Here is a 12,706-nt window from a genome sequence, read left to right as displayed (position 1 = left end):
AATTCAGTCCGCATCTTCTCACCCAATTCCTACAGATTTCCGAAACAACCGGTTGTAGGCGAAATTCATTCGGAATCGGTTGTTGGAGCTGGATTTGATTCGGAATTCCACATGATTTCCACATGGAATTCCGAATGAATAATGTGGGTAAGAGCCTTGAACTAATCTATACTACCGGCGAAGTCCCGTTAACGTTGACCGAAGTTGACTGATCGTCTAATCGTACTTAAAACTGTTTGAGGCAGATTGTTCGTGATGAAAACAAATACATTTCAAAATGGCGACAGCATTTTTGGTTATAAATGAGTTGTCAGAAAGCCTAATAATCTAATAGTGAGTGCAGTTTTTTTTATTGGAATGTAACGGTTGACCGAAAACCAGCAAGGGTGGATGTAGCAAGTGCCTTTAACAAAGGGATGTAATGTTATAATTCCGAAACTACTGGGCGGATTGCCACTAAACTTGACACAGATACTTTATGCTCTTTTGAGATGATCATAAGGGTATTTTAATGGGGAAGGGAGCGTATTAAGAATTCTTAACAGGGGGGTTATGAAAAAAATTGTCTTATTTAACGAGAATGTCTAAAAAGAGGGGTGTAATGTTTCCCTCTTGGAAAAAAACGCTCAACGGTGGTCCATCGTTGGTCCAATACGTTGAATCGTTGGTCCAATGAAAGTCCAATCAATCTTTCAACGGGAGGCCAACACGGGACCTTTTAATATAAGAAGTTGGAGCCTCGTTGGACTAGTTTTACTGAAGAATTTCCGAAGTTTTTTCCACTTTTTTTCAAAGTAGCCCTACATACCTGCACAATACTTCTACTTCACGTATAATAACAACAAATTTTCTTTCTATATGAAGGGAACATTTAATTTTTACACTATTTTTGCAAGAGAAAAAACAACAACAAACCAATCCAGCAAACTGAATGAATATTTTGTGTAGCATGTCGTTCAACAAGCGCTCAACGACCAATTAAAAAGAACCACTTGCTGAGAGGGTTGTAATTGCATAAATCCGGAACTACTGAACGGATTGCTATCGAATCTTCTTGGTATTAAGAGATGGTTATAAGAATATTTTTATGGGAGGAGGGAGCGTAGCAAGTGTCAGAAAAAGGGGGGTTATGAAAAAATTCATATAATTTGGCGAGAATCGACACGTTTTGAAGACCATTGAAATATTTAGCATACCTTATATACGACTATACGGGGGGTGGATGTAGCAAGTGTCTTTGAAAAGGGGGTATAATGTTTGTAAAGGCATAACTTCGGAATTACTGAACGGATTCCTTTCAAATTTGGCACAGATACTTATTGCTCTTCAGAGATGATCATTAGGACATTTTCAGGGGAAAGAGTGTGTAATAAGTGCCCTTAACATAGGGGAGGGAGTCAATGACGAAATTTATATAATTTGAAGAGTATCGATATTTAGACTAGAAGGAGGAGTTTCTGAAAATAAATTTTCATCTCCCATTTTTTGTAAAACAAGAGAGTGGCAAGAATTTCAAGGTCGTAGTAGATAGTATTGCTGTTATTAATTTGAATACAACACAATTTTCTTTAAATAATTTCAAAAGATCTGATTCCATTTCACCGGGGAATTCAAAGAACTAAGGGAAACTAATCTTTGTGTGCCTATTAACGCGAGTGTGCCAAGTTTGGCACATGTACCAAAAATGGGAATCGATATTTTTTAAAAAGCACAGATACTTTCTACACTTCTCAGGGTAATCATGGAGTAGATCTGTAGTAAGATCACTACATCACACAAAAAAGAAGTTAAATCAAAATAGATTACAAAGTTATTTTGAGGATGAGGAAGCAAGTGCCCCGAACATGGAAAGTGGAAGGGAAAATTGATCGGGATATACGAAAAATTGGTACTTCTTCACGAGTACAGCATATTTTTAACAACTAAGTGAGATTCACAAAAATATTCACACAATGTTGCTCGAATATCAAAAATACAACGAATGTCTATGATCATCGCTCGCTTTCCTTCGCCTTCGTTCGATAATCGTTCTGGTATTCGAACTTGTTCGTATATTCGGGCGCGAACGAAGCCGACGCTGCTTCGTTACTTGCACGAATATCTATTCCTTGCAGTTGTTATTCGCATTGGACATACCCCCGAATGACTTAACGCGAATATCGAACGAATATTCATACAGCGAACATCGCCAAACCTAATTCGCGATGATCGTTCGTGCTGTCTTTGAAACATGCAAATTAAGATGTTTCCCCCCGCACTTTTACCACAGTCTTATGTGTATGTGATGAACCATATTCCAGCATTCTCCCATTACTGCTATCGAACGAGATATGAAGAATTTATTAGAAAAAAATGCTTCGCGAAGAATGGAAACCAACGATCTTCGCCGTGACGCTATTCGAACCAATTCGAAGAATAAAATAAATGAACGAATGACAAACGAATGTATAAAACGAACATGCACGATGTATACCAGCAGCGAAGAATGGATTAGTATATTCGGGTTCTCTACGATTATTGCTTATTCCTTTTGCACCCTTCTCTCTTTCGAGCAGTGAATAGTTCAACGTTGTTCGAGACTGGCATATTCGAAGGCAGTATAATCACAGCAAGGATGCGTGAATGAATTAGTTACACGAAGAATATTTGCAACATTGTATTCACAAGAGGGAGGGGGAGTAAGTATTCTCCACATTGATCTGAATTGACGAAATCATACAATCAATGTGCATTTTTTTATGTACATTGAGAAAACTGTCGACTCAAGGTGAAGGAATAAGTTTACAACAACATTTTTATTAACTGAATCGTTTTTCTATAGGTTTTCCTCCCCGGTGAATGAAAAAAAAAGGTTATAGCCTGGGTAAAATAAATGATATAAAAAAGTTATTCTATAGTACGAATGTAGTTATGATGTCAAACAGCCTTTCGTTATAAAATAATCATTATCAGATGGAAAACTTTTAGCAATTACGGGTTGTCGTGAGTAACCAAAAGCAAGAATCACATCTGGAAGAGAAAACGTGGCACCTTATATCCTTTATGTCGAAGCCATTAGAGAGGGATCTCTGTTCAGTGCATTGACTCAAAAGATGAGATGACAATCTGTACATTTGCTCAATTTTTGCCTAACAGAAGTATTTCACATTTTCATATTAATTTTGGTGATATTTCTTTTTGAGCTAAAGCGAATGTATGTCGAATTCCGTTGAAACGTTAACAATTCTGCTGTCCGAAAACATAAATTCGAACAAATGATTTTTGGGCGATTCGGAAACTTTAACTTAAACACGTATTGAACGTCGTTTTAGCATTTCTATAACACAATATATAAAATTCTATTAGAATTTTATTTTTTGATTTCTCATGCACGGAAAAAACTGAATCTATAAATATTCTCTGTCATATTTTCCAGCTCAGTCGGTGCCAGCTATCGGAGCAAATGGTTGAAATTCTAAAAAGCACTGCAGTTAGCTGTTGTTTAATCCATGCTTGAATGTGTTGGTGTGGCTATTAGGCTCTCTGACAGCTCACTTACAACCACAAATGCAAATGAGATTGGTTTGTTTTCATCAGGAAACGCATGCATTAAACACGGTTCAGACGATCAATCAACTTCCGTCGACGTCCAGATTATTTTTATTAATTTTTTTAGCCGAATATTGCTCACGTATCCGACGTTAAAATGTTCCGTGAACTTGACGTAGTGTCCTTTCATATGAATTGCTTACAATTAATGTTGTTGTTCCGTAATCGTTCCATGCAGCTGATAGTCACTTGATGCTGCGTGTGAATCGCTTTTACATATTGTTTTGTTTTCATCAGGAAACGTGTTGGCCACCCATTTTTCAGCAGGGCCGCCGTTCATTTTTCACCGGACATAGAAACCTCAATTCTCAGTGGTTGTATGGTTACCCACTTAGAAAAAAACGTTCAACGGTGGTCCTTCATTGGTCCAATACGTTGGATCATTGGTCCAATGAAAGTCCAATCAATCGTTCAACGGGAGGCCAGCACGGGACCTTCGTTTGCCGATTTTGAAACAGACCGTTGAACCGAATGCCATTTTTTTCGTTCAACAAACCCGGCAGACAGAGGTCCATTGTTGAGCCATTTTTAACATGAGGAGTTGGAGCCCCGTTGGACTAGTTTTACTGCAGAATTTCTGAAGTTTTTTCAACTTATTTGTTTAAACTAACAATACATACCTGCACAATACTTCTTCTTCACGTAGAATAACAACAAATTTTCTTTCTATGGAACGGTAACACTTAATTTTCACACTATTTTTACAAGAGAAAAAACAACAACAAACCGTTCCAGCAAATTGAACAAGTATTTCGTGCAATATATCGTTCAACAAGCGCTCAAAAATCAACAAAATTGAACGGCCTGCTGAGAGGGTAATGCTAGTGTGAGTATGTCGCAAATACCCAGTGAAATTTGTCGAGCCGCATCGTGCCAATTATTTAAGACATATGTGCAATGAAAAATATTGCAATGCCAAGAGAATAGTTGAGAAAATCATCAAACTGTTTATGAAAATCTATAACTGATTTTTACTTGGTTTATAAGTCATAGCTTACAAAAATCTAAGTACTTTTTCCGCGTGTATGACTTTGAAATTCTTGAATGTTTTTTCCTCAGTGTATTAAACCCCGCAACGCCCATATACACTGCATCGGTGTGCGTAACAGAGACGTCAAACACATTTTTCTTAAAGAGTAGGCTAATAATTATCGTAAGTTTTAATGACTAATTTTTCTAGATGATTTTAAGATGGATTTATATTATTTTTCGATGAACATAAGATTAGGTTCTAAGTTCAAATGACTGATTCTCTTTCATTTGTCATGGTACTCTTAGCAATCCTTCTCTCTAACTTTTTGCAGAGAATAGTATCTAAAACTATCATCTTTTAATCTGCACTGAAGGAAATATAGAATTGTACAGGAATATTTCGTAATATTTGAAAGAGAAGGTGAATAAAAGTTAAGTAAATTTAACAATCTGTAGGTTCGAAAACATTTAACTCAAAGAAGCATAGCCAATAAACTTGTTTTTTTTTCATATCATTTATTTTACCCCGGCTTTAACCATTTTGGTCGTTCAGCGGATCAAATAACTTGTTGTTTATAATAAGTACTTTTAAATAAATTGGATTGAATTGACTGATGTTTGATCGTGTCACTCAGAGTATGTCAACTAATGTCATTTGTGAAGAAAATGTCATTTGTGTAGTAGTAATTTTATTGTAATATAAACTATACAGAATATTTCTCGCATATGTTCTGATCTCCTACGGAAAAGTCAGCAATAATAGCAGGCGCATACCGAGAAAAAAATTTCGGGAGTTTTTTCATAATATAGGGGAGACCGGGTCTAAGTCAGACACTGTGCAGAAATTGAGAAAAAAACATCATGAAAAGTGGGTTTTTACCCTCTAAATGCGTTTACAAAGTCAATCCATGAATCGAAATAATGGCAGGTTTATAAGATATTTTAGCTGTCCGGTTTAACCACGTCCAATTAGCACATATTAGCAACGATACCCAAAGAAAAATGTTGATGTCAACTCTCACCTATCAAATCTGAATCAATGCCGAAACGGTACTATGCATGGACGCTGATATCATTGCATACGTGTTCACGCATACATATTTTTATTGTTTCATATCATAACTAAAGCGGACAACTATAAATCCAGGCGTTGATTACATATGGAAGAATATAATTGTCTGTGTAAGGCGCCTTACCTATATTGATCTCTAGGCCGCCGTGGTGACGTAGTCCGAGTTGTCCAATGACTAATCAGATACAGGAACATTTTATAGGCAAATTACCCGGTGTTGCTCGGGGCTGTTTCGTGAAGGCAAGGCCGCAAACAATTCTAGACATTGTCTTGCCCATTGAAATACTCAGAATACAACTTAAACGGCAACCCGATTGAACACACAATTTTCACAATAACCATTAATTTCGGCTGAAAATTACCAACACCATCAAAAATAGCCTAGATGACTACAAGTTCATTTTACATCGACCCGGTGTGACGATTCATTTTCAAATATTTTACCAAGCCTGATGAAATCAGGCATCCCTGCAAGCAACTGATCTGTGCTGACAATTCTGCCAGCATTCCGGTTAAATGTTCAGGCCAGGCGTCTGGGGGGAAATTCGCCAGACACATGCAAGCGAGATCCCACATTATCAGATCCGAATGGATTCCGAATCAATTCCGAATCGGCGAGAAATTTTCATTCGGAATTCCATGTGGAAATCATGTGGAATTCCGATCCAATTCCAACTCCAGTGCAACAACCGATTCCGAATGAATTTCGCCTACGACCGGTTGATTCGGAAATCATTCGAAATCACCCCCCTGCTATGGAAGCTAGTTCCTGAAACCGACGCATTTTGTTTTGGTGGCGTTGTTGTCACCAATATTTTAAGCTACGTTCATACCATACAATCAAACCACACTGGTGTCAAAAGTTAATTTCTTCAAGTATTCTCTGCAAAACAAGTAATTTGACCTTTTTTGAATAAGATAAAAAAGTGGTTTGTTATAGTTTGATTATATTCCATCGAAATCATTTTCTTATGTTGGTGCAACCGCATGAAGAAAGATGTGAACACTGCTCAAACACAGCATTTGACAGCGAACTAGAACCAAAAGAACCAAAAATTTCGGCTTCAAGCCAATTGTATGCAGATGACAATCGCACCACCGGGGTGGTCGGAATTCCACTTGTATGCGGCGGGCAAATTTCTTCCTTTTCTACTATGATTTTTCAAACGAATTTGCCCGTTTTTATGGGAAATCTTTAAAAAGGTAAAAATTTTCCTACCGATTTGACATTGTGCCAATAGCTTCTGAGTTTAGTATTAGGATTCTTTTTATGTGAAAAGCTATGTTCCAAAACTTACTACACAAACTACACAAAATTCATGTAAATTTTTTTTTGTTTGCATGAAATAGCATCATCCATATATTTTAAACTATATAAGGTTATATTTTTGGCAAATGAAAGGTCTTGCAACCCCATACAAAGTTCCTGAATTTCATTCGAATCCGACTTCTTGTTCCGGAATTACAGGATATGTGCAAAAAAAAGAAATTAAGTGCACTAAGTTTTCTCAGAGATGGCTGAACCGATTCTCACAAACTTAGATTCAAATGAAAGGTATAAATACACTGAAGTCTTTTTTTATGCGAATTTACGTACCGCATAAAAAAACCGCATAAAAAAAACCGCATAACTCTGAAAATTCGCATAAAAAAACCGCATAACTCTGAAAATTCGCATAAAAAAACCGCATAACTCTGAAACTTCGCATAAAAAAAGACCGCAGAAGGGCAAACCGCATAACTCTGAAAATTCGCATAAAAAAAAACCGCGTAACTCTGAAACTTCGCATAGAAAAAAACCGCATAACTCTGAAAATTCGCATAAAAAAAGTCGCGTAAAAAAAAAACCGCATGAAAAAAGACCGCATAAAAAAAGACCTCAGTGTACAAAGTGTCTTATACAAAGTTTCTGAGTATAATTTTGATCCGATTTTTGGTTCCGGAATTACATGATGATTAGTGTAAAAATTCAATTTCAAATTATTTCATCACTTTGCTCAGAGATGGCGTGACCAATTATACCAAAATTAAGTTCAAATGAAAGGTCTAATAATCTATTACAAAACTCCAAAGTTTCATCCGGATGCGACATCCAGTTCTGGAATTATAGGGTAAAGTGTGTTGAAAATTTGATACCCTCACTTACAGTGACGAAACAAAAAACATAAAAATAAATCTAAACTGACCTGACTATTCCAATCGGTAGCAATTATCAGTGGGAAAATAAAATAAACCGACTCTGGCTACCCTGATTCCCGGTATCTGATTCCGGAAGCATCGAAAATAGTGGTAATATATTTTGAAATGGATCTCACTCACTTTTCTCAGCGATGATTTGATATAGGTTCAACTGAAAGGTCTCATGTTGAACACGTAAAACACGTAAACTAATTTCTAAACTTGCCTCAAAACTATTCCAAACGATAGTCATTGTCAGTAGACGGCCAAACAAACGCTTTTGTTTTAATAACCGTTATAAATCTTTATAACAATATTTTAACTCGAAGCATACTGTTGAATCGAAGGTGGGGCATAATGTCCATAAAGTGATTATTATGAGAAAATTCGTATATCAAAGAAATGGCTTTGTTTCTCCAGATATTTATACTGTAAGACATTAGCACTGCTGAAAGTTAATTACTAAGTTGCAACCGACCATTAGACGTTCTACACGATTAAAGGACTATTCACACATTTCAGTTCCGTGACGGTTCAGTGAAAGTGCCTTCAGTGCGCCGTCAGTGTTCTTTTTTTATCGCAACCCTTCCGTTCCGTTTCCGTGCTGTTTCCGTTTCGGCACAGCCAATGGAATTACATACCGACTTCAGTGAAAATAAAAAATATCGGTGACGACGAATTTGAGTTTGCCGGACGGACGCTACACTGACGGCGAGCTGCACTGAAACGGCACGGTGCCGGATAGGTGTAAATGCGCGCATAGAAAACGAATGAAATAATATCAGTATCCGTGCACGGTGTCGTGCCGGCACTGAACCGGACCGGATATGTGTGAATAGTCCTTATTATGCTTGTTTAGTCGAAGCAAAACCTTACATCGAAAAGCTAATGATATTTTCAGTTTTTTCATATTTTCCAGCAAACCACAACTGCCAAACTTGCATACCAGAGGATCTTACGAAAAGATAACATTGGAGATAAAAATTTTGTTTAGAAAAGTCTTGAATACTTAAAAAAGTAAGGGGGGCGTTTTGGCCAGAAGGGACGCTTTATAACACTTTCCCCTACTAGCCATGCAATGATTCTGTACACTAAGAAAGGCATCAATGCACCACTAGGTAAATTAAAACAGGGTTTTATTTGTCTCTTACAGGAAACGGTTGTATTTGATATATGCAACGCTACCAAGTTAGCTTATTTCAATTTACACTATCATCAAAATGTATACTCACATCGGCGGCTCAGTAATATCATAGAACTTTTTTTTAAATAACTATTTATTGGAATATGAGTTAAAATTAAATTATTAACATTTAAATTGGGTGTTCAACCACAAGTGGTGACTTTTCAGCCTTATTATATGTATATATATATATATATATATATATATATATATATATATATATATATATATATATATATATATATATATATATATATATATATATATATATATATATATATATATATATATATATATATATATAAGTATTTTACCATTACTGTTATATCGAATCGCTCTCTGTATTAGTTAGTAAGTTAGTATATAAGTTCCTTTTCCCCATTACACAATACAAGTAGGTTTAAAATTTTCCCTACACAAAAATCTCATAATTGCGGAAGTAAATGATGTCCTCATGGTAACAAATCATATATATATATATATATATATATATATATATATATATATATATATATATATATATATATATATATATATATATATATATATATATATATATATATATATATATATATATATATACATATATATATATATATATATATATATATATATATATATATATATATATATATATATATATATATGATTTGGTTGTTACCATGAGGACATCATTTACTTCCATATCATTTATTACATTATGAGATTTTTGTGTAGGGAAAATTTTAAACCTACTTGTATTGTGTAATGGGGAAAAGGAACTTATATACTAACTTACTAACTAATACAGAGAGCGATTCGATTCAATTGAAGATTGCATCGATTTTTGTCGGAATTTGCTTATAATATTATGTGACATTACATCTAATGGTTCTATATTTGTGAGTCTGTGTAACTCATTTGTACAAAACCAGGGAGGACGCTTCAAAATCATTTTCAGAATTTTATTCTGAATCCTTTGAAGCGTTTTCTTCCTGTTGGAACAACAACTTGACCAAATTGGTACTGCATAAAGCATGGCTGGTCTGAAAATTTGTTTATAAATTAACAATTTATTTTTCAGACAAAGCTTAGAATTTCTGTTTATAAGAGGATATAAACATTTAATAATTTATTACACTTTGCCTGGATTCCTTCAATGTGATCCTTGAAAGTGAGTTTTTTGTCATACGTTAAACCTAAGTATTTAGCTTGATCAGACCATGTCAATTCCAAGCCATTCAATTTGAGAATGTGATAATTGTTTGGTTGAGGAAAAGAAGCTCTTGGCTTATGAGGAAAAATCATTAATTGCGTTTTTGTTGCATTTGACTTAATTTTCCATTTTGACAGATAATCACTGAAAATATTTAAACTTCTTTGTAGGCGACTGCAGATCACTCTTAGATTTCTACCTGTGGCTAACAGACTTGTGTCGTCACAGAATAGCGATTTCTGACAACCAACGGGTAGATTTGGAAGATCAGAAGTGAAAATATTATACAAGATTGGAGCTACGCTCGAACCCTGCGGAACACCGGCTCGTACGGGTAGCAATTCAGATTTACAATTCTGATAGCTAACCTGAAGAGTACGATCAGTTAAATAATTTTGAATCATTTTGATCGAATAAATAGGAAACTGGAAATCAGACATTTTTTCTATCAAACCTTTGTGCCAAACACTGTTGAATACTTTTTCTATGTCTAGAAGAGCAACTCCAGTGGACAATCCAGAAGATTTATTTGCTTTTATCATGTTCGTTACTCTGACAAGTTGATGAGTAGTTGAATGTTCATGACGAAATCCAAACTGCTCTGGTAAAAAAATTGAATTCTCATTTATATGAGACATCATTCTCAACAAGATAATTTTTTCAAAAAGTTTACTGATAGAAGAAAGTAAGCTAATTGGTCGATAACTTGATGTTTCTGCTGGGTTTTTATCAGGTTTCAGGATAGGAATTACTTCAGCGTTTTTCCATCTTTTTGGGAAGTAAGCTAATGAAAAACACTTGTTGAAAATTTTAACCAGGAGTCTCAAGGCAGCATCGTGAAGATTTTTAATAAAAATATTAAAAATTCCATCATTACCAGGAGCCTTCATGTTTATATTCATATTTATATATATATAGTTTCCTAATAATTGATTAAATTTTATCAAAATTAGTCTCAATAATGTCATCGTGTGATAACACTTGGGTTGAAATATGCTCATATTTCAGTGAGACTTCATTTTCAATAGAACTCACAACGTTCAAATTAAAATTGTGGACACTCTCGAACTGCTGAGCAAGTATTTGATTTCCTTCCTTGAGAGCAGGAATTGGTTTCTGAGGTTTCTTAAGAACCTTAGAAAGTTTTCAAAAAGATTTGGAATGTGGTTTAATTTGTTCAACTTCTTTAGCGAAATTTTCATTTCGCAAAAGAGTAAATCTATGTTTAATTTCTTTTTGTAAATCCTTAACTATGTTTTTCATAGCAGGATCACGAGAACGTTGATATTGTCGTCGACGAACATTCTTCAACCGAATGAGCAGTTGAAGATTGTCATCGATGATAGGAGAATTTAATTTAGTTTGAGCTTTGGGAACTGAAAGATTTCTAGCTTCGATAATGTAATGATTTAAATTATCAATTGCTGTGTCGATGTCCGCAGAATTTTCTAAAATAGTTTCATGATCCACATGATTTTCAATGTGAGATCTGTAATCCAACCAATTAGCTCTATGATAGTTGAAAATAGAACTAATTGGATTAATTATAGCTTCGTTGGAAAGTCTGAATGTTACAGGAAGATTATCTGAGTCAAAGTCAGCATGTGTAATCGGTTCACTACAAATGTGACTTTGATCTGTTAGAACCAGATCAATTGTAGACGGGTTTTTCACGGAAGAGAAACAAGTCGGATTACTGGGATGAAGAACTGTGAAGTAACCAGTTGATTATGAAGTATTTTACCATTACTGTTATTTTGCCTACAATTCCACTGGACATGCTTAGCATTTAAGTCCCCTATTACGAAAAATTTCGATCGATATCTTGTAAGTTTTTGCAAATCGCCTTTAAAGAAATTTAGTTGTTCGCCGGTGCATTGGAATGGCAAATATGCTCCAGCGATGAAATAAATTCCATGAATGGTTTCAACTTCGATTCCCAAGCTTTCAATAACTTTAGTATTGAAAGAAGGTAAAATTCGATGTTTAATTTGCTGTTGGACAAAAATGGCAACTCCACCACCCATTCCAGTAAACCTGTCAAATCGATGAACCACATAATGTGGATTACTTTTCAATTTGACATTTCTATAGATAGATTCTACAAGATCGTGAATGTTATTAGAAAAATTTTGAATAACGGATTGTGATTTATTCCGTATTGAATTATTTTTAGCCTTAGGCTTGTTGCCTTTCCGGTTGGACGCAGGCATTTTTGAAATAAATGAAATGAAAATTAAATTAACTAGGCTAAACTAGTCTTCGATTAGACTCCTAGCTAGCCTTAAAAAAGGCTGATTAATTTCTTAGTCACTCTAATATCACTCTATGTATAACTTAGTCACTCAAATATCACTTTTTGTATAGCCTTGAGAAAGGCTGACTAATTGAATCAATGAAACTCTAGGTAGCCAGAAAACATTTCCAGGAGCCAAGAGCTATACGCGTGCGATGCGAACGACTGATCAACACCGACTGATATCATAGAACTTCTTCCTGCACCAACGTTAGTTATAGG

The sequence above is a fragment of the Malaya genurostris genome, chromosome 2 (genome assembly GCF_030247185.1).
Source record: "Malaya genurostris strain Urasoe2022 chromosome 2, Malgen_1.1, whole genome shotgun sequence".
In the NCBI taxonomy this organism is placed as follows: domain Eukaryota; kingdom Metazoa; phylum Arthropoda; class Insecta; order Diptera; family Culicidae; genus Malaya; species Malaya genurostris.
The sequence above is the reverse complement of the archived record's forward strand: the minus strand, read 5'-3'. Positions refer to the sequence as shown.